This window comes from Ranitomeya imitator, chromosome 4 (genome assembly GCF_032444005.1).
Source record: "Ranitomeya imitator isolate aRanImi1 chromosome 4, aRanImi1.pri, whole genome shotgun sequence".
NCBI lineage: Eukaryota > Metazoa > Chordata > Amphibia > Anura > Dendrobatidae > Ranitomeya > Ranitomeya imitator.
The window spans coordinates 90,528,146-90,549,167 of NC_091285.1; the positions used below are offsets into that span (position 1 = coordinate 90,528,146).

A 21,022-nucleotide genomic window follows, 5' to 3' on the forward strand; every position below is an offset into this window, starting at 1 on the left:
GGACTTGAAGGACATTATGGATATTTGATGTTGTATGCTCCCTGCTTTAATAAATCTCATTGGATCATCCCTCGGCCTGTTGTCCCTTCCTGCTCTGCTGTACACCCCGTCACAAACTGGTTGGCAGCAGTGGGATCAGAGCAGAAGGAATGGAGGACAAAGGCCCATCAACATTGGGAACCAGCACCGCAGAGTACAAGAGCTGGACTGCGATGAACCTACAAACAAAGGCCCATGAAGTAGGAGTCCATTTTAAAGGACTCTCCAAGGAGCAGCTAATTGAGGCTTTGGAAGGAGTTCGCCTGCAAGATGACACTGAGGAAGGATCCTCACAGCAAATGGAGGAAAGACTGCAGCCGGAGGTAAATACCCAAAAAAGTCAGTGGGTTGTGTGGTACGAGGAGGAGTTGGCATTTCTGGGAGAAGAGGCCACCATAGACGATAAGAGGAAGGCCATTCACAGAGCTCAGGAGATGGCATTGCTGGAGCAGATCGCTTTGGAAGCAGCTAGAAGCTCCAGACAGACTGTAACCTCAGCACCCACCATGAGGGAACTCCCCAGAGTGTCCCACAAAGACTTTAAGCCCTTTAATGAGGCTGCAGGCGACATTGAGGGCTTCTTCCAGGACTTTGAGCATCAGTGTTGATTAATGGAAGTCCCGGAAAGGGAGCGAGTTCGACATCTTGTGGGGTTCTTAGAGGGTGGAGCTGCTGAAGCCTATAGAGCTATGGACCCTCGGGGGAACTGTGAGTATGCGGCGATTAAACAGACTATTCTAGAACATTATGCTATGTTAAACCTTGTTATCTTATTCTTATAATTATGCTAACATACAAAATTAGCATATGCTTTAATCCCACTGCTGCCAGTATTATGCGGTCTTGAAATGTTTTTGTACTTATTCTTATGATTTTGCTAACATGCAAATTAACATGTGATTTAATCTTTTGTATTTGTATAATTTTGCGGTTTTCAGTTAAGATAAGGAATCGTAAAAATCATGCTGTTAAAGGTAGCATGGCCGAGTGGTCTAAGGCGCTGGACTTAGGCTCCTGTCTCTTTGGAGGCATGGGTTCAAATCCCACTGCTGCCAGTGTATTTCTACTTTGAAACTTTTTAGCTTATATTTATGATTTTGCTAATAGAAAAATTAGCATGTGTTTTATTATTTTGTATTTGTATGAGTCCATGCTTTGCTGTTTTGCAAAAGACAGTAGATAGAATCATTGCTTTTTGCTTAGAGACCTATCCATTTTCCACCTTGAAGAAGTTAAAATGTAGGAAAATTCACTAAACTTACTCTAAGGAAGCTTTCTTTATGTAGTATATTAGGGTAGCATGGCCGAGCGGTCTAAGGCGCTGGATTAAGGCTCCAGTCTCTTCAGAGGCGTGGGTTCAAATCCCACTGCTGCCAGTAGGTCTTCAGAACATTTTGATCTAATTCAAATGATTTTGTATTTGCATGAGTGTGTGGGTTTCTGTTTAGGAAAAGACAGTTGATAGAATCATTGTTTTTTCCTATTGTTTAGAGACTTAACCATTTTACAACAGACCTGTAGGTTTAAATCCCACTGCTGCCAGTAGTAAGAGTTCCTTAAAACCTTTTTATCTTATTCTTATACATACGCTAATATACAAAATTAGCATATGCTTTAATCCCACTGCTGCCAGTATTATGCGGTCTTGAAATGTTTTTGTACTTATTCTTATGATTTTGCTAACATGCAAATTAACATGTGATTTAATCTTTTGTATTTGTATAATTTTGTGGTTTTCAGTTAAGATAAGGAATCTTAAAAGTCATGCTGCTAAAGGTAGCATGGCCGAGCGGTCTAAGGCGCTGGATTAAGGCTCCAGTCTCTTCAGAGGCGTGGGTTCAAATCCCACTGCTGCCAGTAGGTCTTCAGAACCTTTTGATCTAATTCTTATGATTTTGTATTTGCATGAGTGTGTGGATTTCTGTTTAGGAAAAGACAGTTGATAGAATCATTGGTTTTTCCTATTGTTTAGAGACTTAACCATTTTACAACAGACCTGTAGGTTCAAATCCCACTGCTGCCAGTAGTAAGAGTTCCTTAAAACCTTTTTATCTTATTCTTATAACTATGCTAACATACAAAATTAGCATATGCTTTAATCCCACTGCTGCCAGTATTATGAGGTCTTGAAATGTTTTTGTACTTATTCTTATGATTTTGCTAACATGCAAATTAGCATGTGATCTAATCTTCTTTTGTATTTGTATGATTTTTCGGTTTTCGGTTAAGATAAAGACCGTTGATAGAATCATTGGTTTTTCCTAATGTTTAGAGACATGCCCTTTTTCCAACATGCACTAATTTTAAATGTTGTCAAATGTACTTCACTTACTCTACATAGTAACATAGTAACATAGTAACATAGTTAGTAAGGCCGAAAAAAGACATTTGTCCATCCAGTTCAGCCTATATTCCATCATAATAAATACCCAGATCTACGTCCTTCTACAGAACCTAATAATTGTATGATACAATATTGTTCTGCTCCAGGAAGACATCCAGGCCTCTCTTGAACCCCTCGACTGAGTTCGCCTAACTCTAAGTACTCTAAGGAAGCCTACTTAATCATGCTGAGTATGACTCAGCAGTATGAGTTCTTGAAAATCTTTTGATCTTATTCTTATAATTATGAAAACAGACAAAATTTGCATGTGCTTTCATCCCACTGCTGCCAGTATGATATGTGCTTGAAAATTGTTTTGAACTTACTCTTATGATTTTACTAACATACAAACTTACATGTGTTTTAATCTTCTTTTGTATTTGCTTAAGTGTTTTCTTTCTGGTTAAGATAAAAACAGTTGATAGAATTATTGTTTTTTTCCTAATATTTAGAGACATGTCTGTCATGATATGTACTTTTGCCCTGTCCTGTATTTGAATAATATGCCATTTGATGTATGTAACTGTTCTCTGGTTTCTATTAGCTGTAATTTATGTATTTTCTTGTGCTGGGAGTTCACCTGTAACAATATGTCTCCTTCCCCCAATACTTGCAGCCCTAAGCTATAATGTAATTAAGGTTTGTCAACACCACTAGTGAAGAATAGCCATTCTTTCTCACAGCAGGTGGCTAGTCATATGTACATACTTGATAGACTAAGAGGAGCCGACCAGTCTAGAATCTTCAGGTGGACCCAACCATTGAATAGAAGGTGTGACCCCCTACCCCCCTTCATGGGCGGATCCCAGGAGCTCAGATAATCCATTCTTATTTTTGAGATCAGATGTGAGTTGATCCTTAAAGGGGAAGGAGTGGGGATTCTTAGCTGAGGCAAGACCCCACGTCCATCTGTGACTGCGGAAGCGTACGGGATGAGACTTGAGCTGAGGACATATCTCGTCGTTCGTGAGATTGTTTTGGGATCCCTTGGACTCATGTGGACCATTGCTTTGTTAGCTGGCACAAGGATTATCTGGAGGTGCCCCCGAATCTGTTCTGTTGGACTCGTGGAAGGACTATTGTTTCGTTTATCAGGTGCGGGATTACTGGAAAGCACCTCCAGATCTGTTTATTTCCTTGGGCTTATTGTGGACTTCTGGTGGACTTGAAGGACATTATGGATATTTGATGTTGTATGCTCCCTGCTTTAATAAATCTCATTGGATCATCCCTCGGCCTGTTGTCCCTTCCTGCTCTGCTGTACACCCCGTCACAAACTGGTTGGCAGCAGTGGGATCAGAGCAGAAGGAATGGAGGACAAAGGCCCATCAACATTGGGAACCAGCACCACAGAGTACAAGAGCTGGACTGCGATGAACCTACAAACAAAGGCCCATGAAGTAGGAGTCCGTTTTAAAGGACTCTCCAAGGAGCAGCTAATTGAGGCTTTGGAAGGAGTTCGCCTGCAAGATGACACTGAGGAAGGATCCTCACAGCAAATGGAGGAAAGACTGCAGCCGGAGGTAAATACCCAAAAAAGTCAGTGGGTTGTGTGGTACGAGGAGGAGTTGGCATTTCTGGGAGAAGAGGCCACCATAGACGATAAGAGGAAGGCCATTCACAGAGCTCAGGAGATGGCATTGCTGGAGCAGATCGCTTTGGAAGCAGCTAGAAGCTCCAGACAGACTGTAACCTCAGCACCCACCATGAGGGAACTCCCCAGAGTGTCCCACAAAGACTTTAAGCCCTTTAATGAGGCTGCAGGCGACATTGAGGGCTTCTTCCAGGACTTTGAGCATCAGTGTTGATTAATGGAAGTCCCGGAAAGGGAGCGAGTTCGACATCTTGTGGGGTTCTTAGAGGGTGGAGCTGCTGAAGCCTATAGAGCTATGGACCCTCGGGGGAACTGTGAGTATGCGGCGATTAAACAGACTATTCTAGAACATTATGCTATGTTAAACCTTGTTATCTTATTCTTATAATTATGCTAACATACAAAATTAGCATATGCTTTAATCCCACTGCTGCCAGTATTATGCGGTCTTGAAATGTTTTTGTACTTATTCTTATGATTTTGCTAACATGCAAATTAACATGTGATTTAATCTTTTGTATTTGTATAATTTTGTGGTTTTCAGTTAAGATAAGGAATCTTAAAAGTCATGCTGCTAAAGGTAGCATGGCCGAGCGGTCTAAGGCGCTGGATTAAGGCTCCAGTCTCTTCAGAGGCGTGGGTTCAAATCCAGTAGGTCTTCAGAACATTTTGATCTAATTCAAATGATTTTGTATTTGCATGAGTGTGTGGGTTTCTGTTTAGGAAAAGACAGTTGATAGAATCATTGTTTTTTCCTATTGTTTAGAGACTTAACCATTTTACAACAGACCTGTAGGTTTAAATCCCACTGCTGCCAGTAGTAAGAGTTCCTTAAAACCTTTTTATCTTATTCTTATACATACGCTAATATACAACATTAGCATATGCTTTAATCCCACTGCTGCCAGTATTATGCGGTCTTGAAATGTTTTTGTACTTATTCTTATGATTTTGCTAACATGCAAATTAACATGTGATTTAATCTTTTGTATTTGTATAATTTTGTGGTTTTCAGTTAAGATAAGGAATCTTAAAAGTCATGCTGCTAAAGGTAGCATGGCCGAGCGGTCTAAGGCGCTGGATTAAGGCTCCAGTCTCTTCTGAGGCGTGGGTTCAAATCCCACTGCTGCCAGTAGGTCTTCAGAACCTTTTGATCTAATTCTTATGATTTTGTATTTGCATGAGTGTGTGGATTTCTGTTTAGGAAAAGACAGTTGATAGAATCATTGGTTTTTCCTATTGTTTAGAGACTTAACCATTTTACAACAGACCTGTAGGTTCAAATCCCACTGCTGCCAGTAGTAAGAGTTCCTTAAAACCTTTTTATCTTATTCTTATAACTATGCTAACATACAAAATTAGCAAATGCTTTAATCCCACTGCTGCCAGTATTATGAGGTCTTGAAATGTTTTTGTACTTATTCTTATGATTTTGCTAACATGCAAATTAGCATGTGATCTAATCTTCTTTTGTATTTGTATGATTTTTCGGTTTTCGGTTAAGATAAAGACCGTTGATAGAATCATTGGTTTTTCCTAATGTTTAGAGACATGCCCTTTTTCCAACATGCACTAATTTTAAATGTTGTCAAATGTACTTCACTTACTCTAAGGAAGCCTACTTAATCATGCTGAGTATGACTCAGCAGTATGAGTTCTTGAAAATCTTTTGATCTTATTCTTATAATTATGAAAACAGACAAAATTTGCATGTGCTTTCATCCCACTGCTGCCAGTATGATATGTGCTTGAAAATTGTTTTGAACTTACTCTTATGATTTTACTAACATACAAACTTACATGTGTTTTAATCTTCTTTTGTATTTGCTTAAGTGTTTTCTTTCTGGTTAAGATAAAAACAGTTGATAGAATTATTGTTTTTTTCCTAATATTTAGAGACATGTCTGTCATGATATGTACTTTTGCCCTGTCCTGTATTTGAATAATATGCCATTTGATGTATGTAACTGTTCTCTGGTTTCTATTAGCTGTAATTTATGTATTTTCTTGTGCAGGGAGTTCACCTGTAACAATATGTCTCCTTCCCCCAATACTTGCAGCCCTAAGCTATAATGTAATTAAGGTTTGTCAACACCACTAGTGAAGAATAGCCATTCTTTCTCACAGCAGGTGGCTAGTCATATGTACATACTAGATAGACTAAGAGGAGCCGACCAGTCTAGAATCTTCAGGTGGACCCAACCATTGAATAGAAGGTGTGACCCCTACCCCCCTTCATGGGCGGATCCCAGGAGCTCAGATAATCCATTCTTATTTTTGAGATCAGATGTGAGTTGATCCTTAAAGGGGAAGGAGTGGGGATTCTTAGCTGAGGCAAGACCCCACGTCCATCTGTGACTGCAGAAGCGTACGGGATGAGACTTGAGCTGAGGACATATCTCGTCGTTCGTGAGATTGTTTTGGGATCCCTTGGACTCATGTGGACTATTGCTTTGTTAGCTGGCACAAGGATTATCTGGAGGTGCCCCCGAATCTGTTCTGTTGGACTCGTGGAAGGACTATTGTTTCGTTTATCGGGTGCGGGATTACTGGAAAGCACCTCCAGATCTGTTTATTTACTTGGGCTTATTGTGGACTTCTGGTGGACTTGAAGGACATTATGGATATTTGATGTTGTATGCTCCCTGCTTTAATAAATCTCATTGGATCATCCCTCGGCCTGTTGTCCCTTCCTGCTCTGCTGTACACCCCGTCACAAACTGGTTGGCAGCAGTGGGATCAGAGCAGAAGGAATGGAGGACAAAGGCCCATCAACATTGGGAACCAGCACCGCAGAGTACAAGAGCTGGACTGCGATGAACCTACAAACAAAGGCCCATGAAGTAGGAGTCCGTTTTAAAGGACTCTCCAAGGAGCAGCTAATTGAGGCTTTGGAAGGAGTTCGCCTGCAAGATGACACTGAGGAAGGATCCTCACAGCAAATGGAGGAAAGACTGCAGCCGGAGGTAAATACCCAAAAAAGTCAGTGGGTTGTGTGGTACGAGGAGGAGTTGGCATTTCTGGGAGAAGAGGCCACCATAGACGATAAGAGGAAGGCCATTCACAGAGCTCAGGAGATGGCATTGCTGGAGCAGATCGCTTTGGAAGCAGCTAGAAGCTCCAGACAGACTGTAACCTCAGCACCCACCATGAGGGAACTCCCCAGAGTGTCCCACAAAGACTTTAAGCCCTTTAATGAGGCTGCAGGCGACATTGAGGGCTTCTTCCAGACTTTGAGCATCAGTGTTGATTAATGGAAGTCCCGGAAAGGGAGCGAGTTCGACATCTTGTGGGGTTCTTAGAGGGTGGAGCTGCTGAAGCCTATAGAGCTATGGACCCTCGGGGGAACTGTGAGTATGCGGCGATTAAACAGACTATTCTAGAACATTATGCTATGTTAAACCTTGTTATCTTATTCTTATAATTATGCTAACATACAAAATTAGCATATGCTTTAATCCCACTGCTGCCAGTATTATGCGGTCTTGAAATGTTTTTGTACTTATTCTTATGATTTTGCTAACATGCAAATTAACATGTGATTTAATCTTTTGTATTTCTATAATTTTGCGGTTTTCAGTTAAGATAAGGAATCGTAAAAATCAAGCTGTTAAAGGTAGCATGGCCGAGTGGTCTAAGGCGCTGGACTTAGGCTCCAGTCTCTTTGGAGGCGTGGGTTCAAATCCCACTGCTGCCAGTGTATTTCTACTTTGAAACTTTTTAGCTTATATTTATGATTTTGCTAATAGAAAAATTAGCATGTGTTTTATTATTTTGTATTTGTATGAGTCCATGCTTTGCTGTTTTGCAAAAGACAGTAGATAGAATCATTGCTTTTTGCTTAGAGACCTATCCATTTTCCACCTTGAAGAAGTTAAAATGTAGGAAAATTCACTAAACTTACTCTAAGGAAGCTTTTTTATGTAGTATATTAGGGTAGCATGGCCGAGCGGTCTAAGGCGCTGGATTAAGGCTCCAGTCTCTTCAGAGGCGTGGGTTCAAATCCCACTGCTGCCAGTAGGTCTTTAGAACATTTTGATCTAATTCAAATGATTTTGTATTTGCATGAGTGTGTGGGTTTCTGTTTAGGAAAAGACAGTTGATAGAATCATTGTTTTTTCCTATTGTTTAGAGACTTAACCATTTTACAACAGACCTGTAGGTTTAAATCAAACTGCTGCCAGTAGTAAGAGTTCCTTAAAACCTTTTTATCTTATTCTTATACATACGCTAATATACAAAATTAGCATATGCTTTAATCCCACTGCTGCCAGTATTATGCGGTCTTGAAATGTTTTTGTACTTATTCTTATGATTTTGCTAACATGCAAATTAACATGTGATTTAATCTTTTGTATTTGTATCATTTTGTGGTTTTCAGTTAAGATAAGGAATCTTAAAAATCATGCTGCTAAAGGTAGCATGGCCGAGCGGTCTAAGGCGCTGTATTAAGGCTCCAGTCTCTTCAGAGGCGTGGGTTCAAATCTCACTGCTGCCAGTAGGTCTTCAGAACCTTTTGATCTAATTCTTATGATTTTGTATTTGCATGAGTGTGTGGATTTCTGTTTAGGAAAAGACAGTTGATAGAATCATTGGTTTTTCCTATTGTTTATAGACTTAACCATTTTACAACAGACCTGTAGGTTCAAATCCCACTGCTGCCAGTAGTAAGAGTTCCTTAAAACCTTTTTATCTTATTCTTATAACTATGCTAACATACAAAATTAGCATATGCTTTAATCCCACTGCTGCCAGTATTATGAGGTCTTGAAATGTTTTTGTACTTATTCTTATGATTTTGCTAACATGCAAATTAGCATGTGATCTAATCTTCTTTTGTATTTGTATGATTTTTCGGTTTTCGGTTAAGATAAAGACCGTTGATAGAATCATTGGTTTTTCCTAATGTTTAGAGACATGCCCTTTTTCCAACATGCACTAATTTTAAATGTTGTCAAATGTACTTCACTTACTCTAAGGAAGCCTACTTAATCATGCTGAGTATGACTCAGCAGTATGAGTTCTTGAAAATCTTTTGATCTTATTCTTATAATTATGGAAACAGACAAAATTTGCATGTGCTTTCATCCCACTGCTGCCAGTATGATATGTGCTTGAAAATTGTTTTGAACTTACTCTTATGATTTTACTAACATACAAACTTACATGTGTTTTAATCTTCTTTTGTATTTGCTTAAGTGTTTTCTTTCTGGTTAAGATAAAAACAGTTGATAGAATTATTGTTTTTTTCCTAATATTTAGAGACATGTCTGTCATGATATGTACTTTTGCCCTGTCCTGTATTTGAATAATATGCCATTTGATGTATGTAACTGTTCTCTGGTTTCTATTAGCTGTAATTTATGTATTTTCTTGTGCAGGGAGTTCACCTGTAACAATATGTCTCCTTCCCCCAATACTTGCAGCCCTAAGCTATAATGTAATTAAGGTTTGTCAACACCACTAGTGAAGAATAGCCATTCTTTCTCACAGCAGGTGGCTAGTCATATGTACATACTAGATAGACTAAGAGGAGCCGACCAGTCTAGAATCTTCAGGTGGACCCAACCATTGAATAGAAGGTGTGACCCCTACCCCCCTTCATGGGCGGATCCCAGGAGCTCAGATAATCCATTCTTATTTTTGAGATCAGATGTGAGTTGATCCTTAAAGGGGAAGGAGTGGGGATTCTTAGCTGAGGCAAGACCCCACGTCCATCTGTGACTGCGGAAGCGTACGGGATGAGACTTGAGCTGAGGACATATCTCGTCGTTCGTGAGATTGTTTTGGGATCCCTTGGACTCATGTGGACTATTGCTTTGTTAGCTGGCACAAGGATTATCTGGAGGTGCCCCCGAATCTGTTCTGTTGGACTCGTGGAAGGACTATTGTTTCGTTTATCGGGTGCGGGATTACTGGAAAGCACCTCCAGATCTGTTTATTTACTTGGGCTTATTGTGGACTTCTGGTGGACTTGAAGGACATTATGGATATTTGATGTTGTATGCTCCCTGCTTTAATAAATCTCATTGGATCATCCCTCGGCCTGTTGTCCCTTCCTGCTCTGCTGTACACCCCGTCACAAACTGGTTGGCAGCAGTGGGATCAGAGCAGAAGGAATGGAGGACAAAGGCCCATCAACATTGGGAACCAGCACCGCAGAGTACAAGAGCTGGACTGCGATGAACCTACAAACAAAGGCCCATGAAGTAGGAGTCCGTTTTAAAGGACTCTCCAAGGAGCAGCTAATTGAGGCTTTGGAAGGAGTTCGCCTGCAAGATGACACTGAGGAAGGATCCTCACAGCAAATGGAGGAAAGACTGCAGCCGGAGGTAAATACCCAAAAAAGTCAGTGGGTTGTGTGGTACGAGGAGGAGTTGGCATTTCTGGGAGAAGAGGCCACCATAGACGATAAGAGGAAGGCCATTCACAGAGCTCAGGAGATGGCATTGCTGGAGCAGATCGCTTTGGAAGCAGCTAGAAGCTCCAGACAGACTGTAACCTCAGCACCCACCATGAGGGAACTCCCCAGAGTGTCCCACAAAGACTTTAAACCCTTTAATGAGGCTGCAGGCGACATTGAGGGCTTCTTCCAGGACTTTGAGCATCAGTGTTGATTAATGGAAGTCCCGGAAAGGGAGCGAGTTCGACATCTTGTGGGGTTCTTAGAGGGTGGAGCTGCTGAAGCCTATAGAGCTATGGACCCTCGGGGGAACTGTGAGTATGCGGCGATTAAACAGACTATTCTAGAACATTATGCTATGTTAAACCTTGTTGTCTTATTCTTATAATTATGCTAACATACAAAATTAGCATATGCTTTAATCCCACTGCTGCCAGTATTATGCGGTCTTGAAATGTTTTTGTACTTATTCTTATGATTTTGCTAACATGCAAATTAACATGTGATTTAATCTTTTGTATTTGTATAATTTTGCGGTTTTCAGTTAAGATAAGGAATCGTAAAAATCAAGCTGTTAAAGGTAGCATGGCCGAGTGGTCTAAGGCGCTGGACTTAGGCTCCAGTCTCTTTGGAGGCGTGGGTTCAAATCCCACTGCTGCCAGTGTATTTCTACTTTGAAACTTTTTAGCTTATATTTATGATTTTGCTAATAGAAAAATTAGCATGTGTTTTATTATTTTGTATTTGTATGAGTCCATGCTTTGCTGTTTTGCAAAAGACAGTAGATAGAATCATTGCTTTTTGCTTAGAGACCTATCCATTTTCCACCTTGAAGAAGTTAAAATGTAGGAAAATTCACTAAACTTACTCTAAGGAAGCTTTTTTTATGTAGTATATTAGGGTAGCATGGCCGAGTGGTCTAAGGCGCTGGATTAAGGCTCCAGTCTCTTCAGAGGCGTGGGTTCAAATCCCACTGCTGACAGTAGGTCTTTAGAACATTTTGATCTAATTCAAATGATTTTGTATTTGCATGAGTGTGTGGGTTTCTGTTTAGGAAAAGACAGTTGATAGAATCATTGTTTTTTCCTATTGTTTAGAGACTTAACCATTTTACAACAGACCTGTAGGTTTAAATCCCACTGCTGCCAGTAGTAAGAGTTCCTTAAAACCTTTTTATCTTATTCTTATACATACGCTAATATACAAAATTAGCATATGCTTTAATCCCACTGCTGCCAGTATTATGCGGTCTTGAAATGTTTTTGTACTTATTCTTATGATTTTGCTAACATGCAAATTAACATGTGATTTAATCTTTTGTATTTGTATAATTTTGTGGTTTTCAGTTAAGATAAGGAATCTTAAAAGTCATGCTGCTAAAGGTAGCATGGCCGAGCGGTCTAAGGCGCTGGATTAAGGCTCCAGTCTCTTCAGAGGTGTGGGTTCAAATCCCACTGCTGCCGGTAGGTCTTCAGAACCTTTTGATCTAATTCTTATGATTTTGTATTTGCATGAGTGTGTGGATTTCTGTTTAGGAAAAGACAGTTGGTAGAATCGTTGGTTTTTCCTATTGTTTAGAGACTTAACCATTTTACAACAGACCTGTAGGTTCAAATCCCACTGCTGCCAGTAGTAAGAGTTCCTTAAAACCTTTTTATCTTATTCTTATAACTATGCTAACATACAAAATTAGCATATGCTTTAATCCCACTGCTGCCAGTATTATGAGGTCTTGAAATGTTTTTGTACTTATTCTTATGATTTTGCTAACATGCAAATTAGCATGTGATCTAATCTTCTTTTGTATTTGTATGATTTTTCGGTTTTCAGTTAAGATAAAGACCGTTGATAGAATCATTGGTTTTTCCTAATGTTTAGAGACATGCCCTTTTTCCAACATGCACTAATTTTAAATGTTGTCAAATGTACTTCACTTACTCTAAGGAAGCCTACTTAATCATGCTGAGTATGACTCAGCAGTATGAGTTCTTGAAAATCTTTTGATCTTATTCTCATAATTATGAAAACAGACAAAATTTGCATGTGCTTTCATCCCACTGCTGCCAGTATGATATGTGCTTGAAAATTGTTTTGAACTTACTCTTATGATTTTACTAACATACAAACTTACATGTGTTTTAATCTTCTTTTGTATTTGCTTAAGTGTTTTCTTTCTGGTTAAGATAAAAACAGTTGATAGAATTATTGTTTTTTTCCTAATATTTAGAGACATGTCTGTCATGATATGTACTTTTGCCCTGTCCTGTATTTGAATAATATGCCATTTGATGTATGTAACTGTTCTCTGGTTTCTATTAGCTGTAATTTATGTATTTTCTTGTGCTGGGAGTTCACCTGTAACAATACGTCTCCTTCCCCCAATACTTGCAGCCCTAAGCTATAATGTAATTAAGGTTTGTCAACACCACTAGTGAAGAATAGCCATTCTTTCTCACAGCAGGTGGCTAGTCATATGTACATACTAAATAGACTAAGAGGAACCGACCAGTCTAGAATCTTCAGGTGGACCCAACCATTGAATAGAAGGTGTGACCCCTACCCCCCTTCATGGGCGGATCCCAGGAGCTCAGATAATCCATTCTTATTTTTGAGATCAGATGTGAGTTGATCCTTAAAGGGGAAGGAGTGGGGATTCTTAGCTGAGGCAAGACCCCACGTCCATCTGTGACTGCGGAAGCGAACGGGATGAGACTTGAGCTGAGGACATATCTCGTCGTTCGTGAGATTGTTTTGGCATCCCTTGGACTCATGTGGACTATTGCTTTGTTAGCTGGCACAAGGATTATCGGGAGGTGCCCCCAAATCTGTTCTGTTGGACTCGTGGAAGGACTATTGTTTCGTTTATCGGGTGCGGGATTACTGGAAAGCACCTCCAGATCTGTTTATTTACTTGGGCTTATTGTGGACTTCTGGTGGACTTGAAGGACATTATGGATATTTGATGTTGTATGCTCCCTGCTTTAATAAATCTCATTGGATCATCCCTCGGCCCGTTGTCCCTTCCTGCTCTGCTGTACACCCCGTCACAAACTGGTTGGCAGCAGTGGGATCAGAGCAGAAGGAATGGAGGACAAAGGCCCATCAACATTGGGAACCAGCACCGCAGAGTACAAGAGCTGGACTGCGATGAACCTACAAACAAACGCCCATGAAGTAGGAGTCCGTTTTAAAGGACTCTCCAAGGAGCAGCTAATTGAGGCTTTGGAAGGAGTTCGCCTGCAAGATGACACTGAGGAAGGATCCTCACAGCAAATGGAGGAAAGACTGCAGCCGGAGGTAAATACCCAAAAAAGTCAGTGGGTTGTGTGGTACGAGGAGGAGTTGGCATTTCTGGGAGAAGAGGCCACCATAGACGATAAGAGGAAGGCCATTCACAAAGCTCAGGAGATGGCATTGCTGGAGCAGATCGCTTTGGAAGCAGCTAGAAGCTCCAGACAGACTGTAACCTCAGCACCCACCATGAGGGAACTCCCCAGAGTGTCCCACAAAGACTTTAAGCCCTTTAATGAGGCTGCAGGCGACATTGAGGGCTTCTTCCAGGACTTTGAGCATCAGTGTTGATTAATGGAAGTCCCGGAAAGGGAGCGAGTTCGACATCTTGTGGGGTTCTTAGAGGGTGGAGCTGCTGAAGCCTATAGAGCTATGGACCCTCGGGGGAACTGTGAGTATGCGGCGATTAAACAGACTATTCTAGAACATTATGCTATGTTAAACCTTGTTATCTTATTCTTATAATTATGCTAACATACAAAATTAGCATATGCTTTAATCCCACTGCTGCCAGTATTATGCGGTCTTGAAATGTTTTTGTACTTATTCTTATGATTTTGCTAACATGCAAATTGACATGTGATTTAATCTTTTGTATTTGTATAATTTTGCGGTTTTCAGTTAAGATAAGGAATCGTAAAAATCATGCTGTTAAAGGTAGCATGGCCGAGTGGTCTAAGGCGCTGGACTTAAGCTCCAGTCTCTTTGGAGGCGTGGGTTCAAATCCCACTGCTGCCAGTGTATTTCTACTTTGAAACTTTTTAGCTTATATTTATGATTTTGCTAATAGAAAAATTAGCATGTGTTTTATTATTTTGTATTTTTATGAGTCCATGCAAAAGACAGTTTTGCAAAAGACAGTAGATAGAATCATTGCTTTTTCCTTTTTGCTTAGAGACCTATCCATTTTCCACCTTGAAGAAGTTAAACTGTAGGAAAATTCACTAAACTTACTCTAAGGAAGCTTTTTTTATGTAGTAAATTAGGGTAGCATGGCTGAGCGGTCTAAGGCGCTGGATTAAGGCTCCAGTCTCTTCAGAGGCGTGGGTTCAAACCCCACTGCTGCCAGTAGGTCTTCAGAACATTTTGATCTAATTCAAATGATTTTGTATTTGCGTGAGTGTGTGGGTTTCTGTTTAGGAAAAGACAGTTGATAGAATCATTGTTTTTTCCTATTGTTTAGAGACTTAACCATTTTACAACAGACCTGTAGGTTTAAATCCCACTGCTGCCAGTAGTAAGAGTTCCTTAAAACCTTTTTATCTTATTCTTATACATACGCTAATATACAAAATTAGCATATGCTTTAATCCCACTGCTGCCAGTATTATGCGGTCTTGAAATGTTTTTGTACTTATTCTTATGATTTTGCTAACATGCAAATTAACATGTGATTTAATCTTTTGTATTTGTATAATTTTGTGGTTTTCAGTTAAGATAAGGAATCTTAAAAATCATGCTGCTAAAGGTAGCATGGCCGAGCGGTCTAAGGGGCTGGATTAAGGCTCCAGTCTCTTCAGAGGCGTGGGTTCAAATCCTACTGCTGCCAGTAGGTCTTCAGAACCTTTTGATCTAATTCTTATGATTTTGTATTTGCATGAGTGTGTGGATTTCTGTTTAGGAAAAGACAGTTGATAGAATCATTGGTTTTACCTATTGTTTAGAGACTTAACCATTTTACAACAGACCTGTAGGTTCAAATCCCACTGCTGCCAGTAGTAAGAGTTCCTTAAAACCTTTTTATCTTATTCTTATAACTATGCTAACATACAAAATTAGTATATGCTTTAATCCCACTGCTGCCAGTATTATGAGGTCTTGAAATGTTTTTGTACTTATTCTTATGATTTTGCTAACATGAAAATTAGCATGTGATCTAATCTTCTTTTGTATTTGTATGATTTTTCGGTTTTCGGTTAAGATAAAGACCGTTCATAGAATCATTGGTTTTTCCTAATGTTTAGAGACATGCCCTTTTTCCAACATGCACTAATTTTAAATGTTGTCAAATGTACTTCACTTACTCTAAGGAAGCCTACTTAATCATGCTGAGTATGACTCAGCAGTATGAGTTCTTGAAAATCTTTTGATCTTATTCTCATAATTATGAAAACAGACAAAATTTGCATGTGCTTTCATCCCACTGCTGCCAGTATGATAAGTGCTTGAAAATTGTTTTGAACGTACTCTTATGATTTTACTAACATACAAACTTACATGTGTTTTAATCTTCTTTTGTATTTGCTTAAGTGTTTTCTTTCTGGTTAAGATAAAAACAGTTGATAGAATTATTGTTTTTTTCCTAATATTTAGAGACATGTCTGTCATGATATGTACTTTTGCCCTGTCCTGTATTTGAATAATATGCCATTTGATGTATGTAACTTTTCTCTGGTTTCTATTAGCTGTAATTTATGTATTTTCTTGTGCTGGGAGTTCACCTGTAACAATACGTCTCCTTCCCCCAATACTTGCAGCCCTAAGCTATAATGTAATTAAGGTTTGTCAACACCACTAGTGAAGAATAGCCATTCCTTCTCACAGCAGGTGGCTAGTCATATGTACATACTAGATAGACTAAGAGGAGCCGACCAGTCTAGAATCTTCAGGTGGACCCAACCATTGAATAGAAGGTGTGACCCCCACCCCCCTTCATGGGCGGATCCCAGGAGCTCAGACAATCCATTCTTATTTTTGAGATCAGATGTGAGTTGATCCTTAAAGGGGAAGGAGTGGGGATTCTTAGCTGAGGCAAGACCCCACGTCCATCTGTGACTGCGGAAGCGAACGGGATGAGACTTGAGCTGAGGACATATCTCGTCGTTCGTGAGATTGTTTTGGCATCCCTTGGACTCATGTGGACTATTGCTTTGTTAGCTGGCACAAGGATTATCGGGAGGTGCCCCTGAATCTGTTCTGTTGGACTCGTGGAAGGACTATTGTTTCGTTTATCGGGTGCGGGATTACTGGAAAGCACCTCCAGATCTGTTTATTTACTTGGGCTTATTGTGGACTTCTGGTGGACTTGAAGGACATTATGGATATTTGATGTTGTATGCTCCCTGCTTTAATAAATCTCATTGGATCATCCCTCGGCCCGTTGTCCCTTCCTGCTCTGCTGTACACCCCGTCACAAACTGGTTGGCAGCAGTGGGATCAGAGCAGAAGGAATGGAGGACAAAGGCCCATCAACATTGGGAACCAGCACCGCAGAGTACAAGAGCTGGACTGCGATGAACCTACAAACAAACGCCCATGAAGTAGGAGTCCGTTTTAAAGGACTCTCCAAGGAGCAGCTAATTGAGGCTTTGGAAGGAGTTCGCCTGCAAGATGACACTGAGGAAGGATCCTCACAGCAAATGGAGGAAAGACTGCAGCCGGAGGTAAATACCCAAAAAAGTCAGTGGGTTGTGTGGTACGAGGAGGAGTTGGCATTTCTGGGAGAAGAGGCCACCATAGACGATAAGAGGAAGGCCATTCACAGAGCTCAGGAGATGGCATTGCTGGAGCAGATCGCTTTGGAAGCAGCTAGAAGCTCCAGACAGACTGTAACCTCAGCACCCACCATGAGGGAACTCCCCAGAGTGTCCCACAAAGACTTTAAGCCCTTTAATGAGGCTGCAGGCGACATTGAGGGCTTCTTCCAGGACTTTGAGCATCAGTATTGATTAATGGAAGTCCTGGAAAGGGAGCGAGTTCGACATCTTGTGGGGTTCTTAGAGGGTGGAGCTGCTGAAGCCTATAGAGCTATGGACCCTCGGGGGAACTGTGAGTATGCGGCGATTAAACAGACTATTCTAGAACATTATGCTATGTTAAACCTTGTTATCTTATTCTTATAATTATGCTAACATACAAAATTAGCATATGCTTTAATCCCACTGCTGCCAGTATTATGCGGTCTTGAAATGTTTTTGTACTTATTCTTATAATTTTGCTAACATGCAAATTAACATGTGATTTAATCTTTTGTATTTGTATAATTTTGCGGTTTTCAGTTAAGATAAGGAATCGTAAAAATCATGCTGTTAAAGGTAGCATGGCCGAGTGGTCTAAGGCGCTGGATTTAGGCTCCAGTCTCTTTGGAGGCGTGGGTTCAAATCCCACTGTTGCCAGTGTAATTTTACTTTGAAACTTTTTAGCTTATATTTATGATTTTGCTAATAGAAAAATTAGCATGTGTTTTATTATTTTGTATTTGTATGAGTCCATGCTTTGCTGTTTTGCAAAAGACAGTAGATAGAATCATTGCTTTTTCCTTTTTGCTTAGAGACCTATCCATTTTCCACATTGAAGAAGTTAAAATGTAGGAAAATTCACTAAACTTACTCTAAGGAAGCTTTTTTCATGTAGTATATTAAGGTAGCATGGCCGAGCGGTCTAAGGCGCTGGATTAAGGCTCCAGTCTCTTCAGAGGCGTGGGTTCAAATCCCACTGCTGCCAGTAGGTCTTCAGAACATTTTGATCTAATTCAAATGATTTTGTATTTGCATGAGTGTGTGGGTTTCTGTTTAGGAAAAGACAGTTGATAGAATCATTGTTTTTTCCTATTGTTTAGAGACTTAACCATTTTACAACAGACCTGTAGGTTTAAATCCCACTGCTGCCAGTAGTAAGAGTTCCTTAAAACCTTTTTATCTTATACATACGCTAACATACAAAATTAACATATGCTTTAATCCCACTGCTGCCAGTATTATGCGGTCTTGAAATGTTTTTGTACTTATTCTTATGATTTTGCTAACATGCAAATTAACATGTGATTTAATCTTTTGTATTTGTATAATTTAGTGGTTTTCAGTTAAGATAAGGAATCTTAAAAATCATGCTGCTAAAGGTAGCATGGCCGAGCGGTCTAAGGCGCTGGATTAAGGCTCCAGTCTCTTCAGAGGCGTTGGTTCAAATCCCACTGCTGCCAGTAGGTCTTCAGAACCTTTTGATCTAATTCTTATGATTTTGTATTTGCATGAGTGTGTGGATTTCTGTTTAGGAAAAGACAGTTGATAGAATCATTGGTTTTTCCTATTGTTTAGAGACTTAACCATTTTACAACAGACCTGTAGGTTCAAATCCCACTGCTGCCAGTAGTAAGAGTTCCTTAAAACCTTTTTATCTTATTCTTATAACTATGCTAACATACAAAATTAGCATATGCTTTAATCCCACTGCTGCCAGTATTATGCGGTCTTGAAATGTTTTTGTACTTATTCTTGTGATTTTGCTAACATGCAAATTAGCATGTGATCTAATCTTCTTTTGTATTTGTATGATTTTTCGGTTTTCGGTTAAGATAAAGACCGTTGATAGAATCATTGGTTTTTCCTAATGTTTAGAGACATGCCCTTTTTCCAACATGCACTAATTTTAAATGTTGTCAAATGTACTTCACTTACTCTAAGGAAGCCTACTTAATCATGCTGAGTATGACTCAGCAGTATGAGTTCTTGAAAATCTTTTGATCTTATTCTTATAATTATGAAAACAGACAAAATTTGCATGTGCTTTCATCCCACTGCTGCCAGTATGATATGTGCTTGAAAATTGTTTTGAACTTACTCTTATGATTTTACTAACATACAAACTTACATGTGTTTTAATCTTCTTTTGTATTTGCTTAAGTGTTTTCTTTCTGGTTAAGATAAAAACAGTTGATAGAATTATTGTTTTTTTCCTAATATTTAGAGACATGTCTGTCATGATATGTACTTTTGCCCTGTCCTGTATTTGAATAATATGCCATTTGATGTATGTAACTTTTCTCTGGTTTCTATTAGCTGTAATTTATGTATTTTCTTGTGCTGGGAGTTCACCTGTAACAATACGTCTCCTTCCCCCAATACTTGCAGCCCTAAGCTATAATGTAATTAAGGTTTGTCAACACCACTAGTGAAGAATAGCCATTCCTTCTCACAGCAGGTGGCTAGTCATATGTACATACTAGATAGACTAAGAGGAGCCGACCAGTCTAGAATCTTCAGGTGGACCCAACCATTGAATAGAAGGTGTGACCCCCACCCCCCTTCATGGGCGGATCCCAGGAGCTCAGACAATCCATTCTTATTTTTGAGATCAGATGTGAGTTGATCCTTAAAGGGGAAGGAGTGGGGATTCTTAGCTGAGGCAAGACCCCACGTCCATCTGTGACTGCGGAAGCGAACGGGATGAGACTTGAGCTGAGGACATATCTCGTCGTTCGTGAGATTGTTTTGGCATCCCTTGGACTCATGTGGACTATTGCTTTGTTAGCTGGCACAAGGATTATCGGGAGGTGCCCCTGAATCTGTTCTGTTGGACTCGTGGAAGGACTATTGTTTCGTTTATCGGGTGCGGGATTACTGGAAAGCACCTCCAGATCTGTTTATTTACTTGGGCTTATTGTGGACTTCTGGTGGACTTGAAGGACATTATGGATATTTGATGTTGTATGCTCCCTGCTTTAATAAATCTCATTGGATCATCCCTCGGCCCGTTGTCCCTTCCTGCTCTGCTGTACACCCCGTCACAAACTGGTTGGCAGCAGTGGGATCAGAGCAGAAGGAATGGAGGACAAAGGCCCATCAACATTGGGAACCAGCACCGCAGAGTACAAGAGCTGGACTGCGATGAACCTACAAACAAACGCCCTTGAAGTAGGAGTCCGTTTTAAAGGACTCTCCAAGGAGCAGCTAATTGAGGCTTTGGAAGGAGTTCGCCTGCAAGATGACACTGAGGAAGGATCCTCACAGCAAATGGAGGAAAGACTGCAGCCGGAGGTAAATACCCAAAAAAGTCAGTGGGTTGTGTGGTACGAGGAGGAGTTGGCATTTCTGGGAGAAGAGGCCACCATAGACGATAAGAGGAAGGCCATTCACAGAGCTCAGGAGATGGCATTGCTGGAGCAGATCGCTTTGGAAGCAGCTAGAAGCTCCAGACAGACTGTAACCTCAGCACCCACCATGAGGGAACTCCCCAGAGTGTCCCACAAAGACTTTAAGCCCTTTAATGAGGCTGCAGGCGACATTGAGGGCTTCTTCCAGGACTTTGAGCATCAGTATTGATTAATGGAAGTCCTGGAAAGGGAGCGAGTTCGACATCTTGTGGGGTTCTTAGAGGGTGGAGCTGCTGAAGCCTATAGAGCTATGGACCCTCGGGGGAACTGTGAGTATGCGGCGATTAAACAGACTATTCTAGAACATTATGCTATGTTAAACCTTGTTATCTTATTCTTATAATTATGCTAACATACAAAATTAGCATATGCTTTAATCCCACTGCTGCCAGTATTATGCGGTCTTGAAATGTTTTTGTACTTATTCTTATGATTTTGCTAACA

At 40.3% G+C, this 21,022-nt stretch overlaps 8 non-coding genes across 8 annotated transcripts; all 8 read left to right on the plus strand.

The window, feature by feature from the left end:
• The first annotated feature begins 1,333 nt into the window (after nucleotides 1-1,333).
• TRNAL-AAG (transfer RNA leucine (anticodon AAG)) lies at nucleotides 1,334-1,415 on the plus strand. The gene has a single exon. It is a non-coding gene; the product is annotated as a tRNA-Leu (tRNA).
• Nucleotides 1,416-1,814: 399 nt separating this feature from the next.
• TRNAL-AAG (transfer RNA leucine (anticodon AAG)) lies at nucleotides 1,815-1,896 on the plus strand. Its single transcript has one exon. It is a non-coding gene; the product is annotated as a tRNA-Leu (tRNA).
• Nucleotides 1,897-7,631: 5,735 nt separating this feature from the next.
• Nucleotides 7,632-7,713, plus strand: TRNAL-UAG (transfer RNA leucine (anticodon UAG)). Its single transcript has one exon. It is a non-coding gene; the product is annotated as a tRNA-Leu (tRNA).
• Nucleotides 7,714-7,951: 238 nt separating this feature from the next.
• TRNAL-AAG (transfer RNA leucine (anticodon AAG)) lies at nucleotides 7,952-8,033 on the plus strand. The gene has a single exon. It is a non-coding gene; the product is annotated as a tRNA-Leu (tRNA).
• A 2,965-nt stretch (nucleotides 8,034-10,998) lies between these two features.
• TRNAL-UAG (transfer RNA leucine (anticodon UAG)) lies at nucleotides 10,999-11,080 on the plus strand. Its single transcript has one exon. It is a non-coding gene; the product is annotated as a tRNA-Leu (tRNA).
• Nucleotides 11,081-14,366: 3,286 nt separating this feature from the next.
• On the plus strand, nucleotides 14,367-14,448 carry TRNAL-UAA (transfer RNA leucine (anticodon UAA)). Its single transcript has one exon. It is a non-coding gene; the product is annotated as a tRNA-Leu (tRNA).
• Nucleotides 14,449-17,743: 3,295 nt separating this feature from the next.
• TRNAL-UAG (transfer RNA leucine (anticodon UAG)) lies at nucleotides 17,744-17,825 on the plus strand. Its single transcript has one exon. It is a non-coding gene; the product is annotated as a tRNA-Leu (tRNA).
• Nucleotides 17,826-18,071: 246 nt separating this feature from the next.
• On the plus strand, nucleotides 18,072-18,153 carry TRNAL-AAG (transfer RNA leucine (anticodon AAG)). The gene has a single exon. It is a non-coding gene; the product is annotated as a tRNA-Leu (tRNA).
• The last annotated feature ends 2,869 nt before the right edge of the window (nucleotides 18,154-21,022 follow it).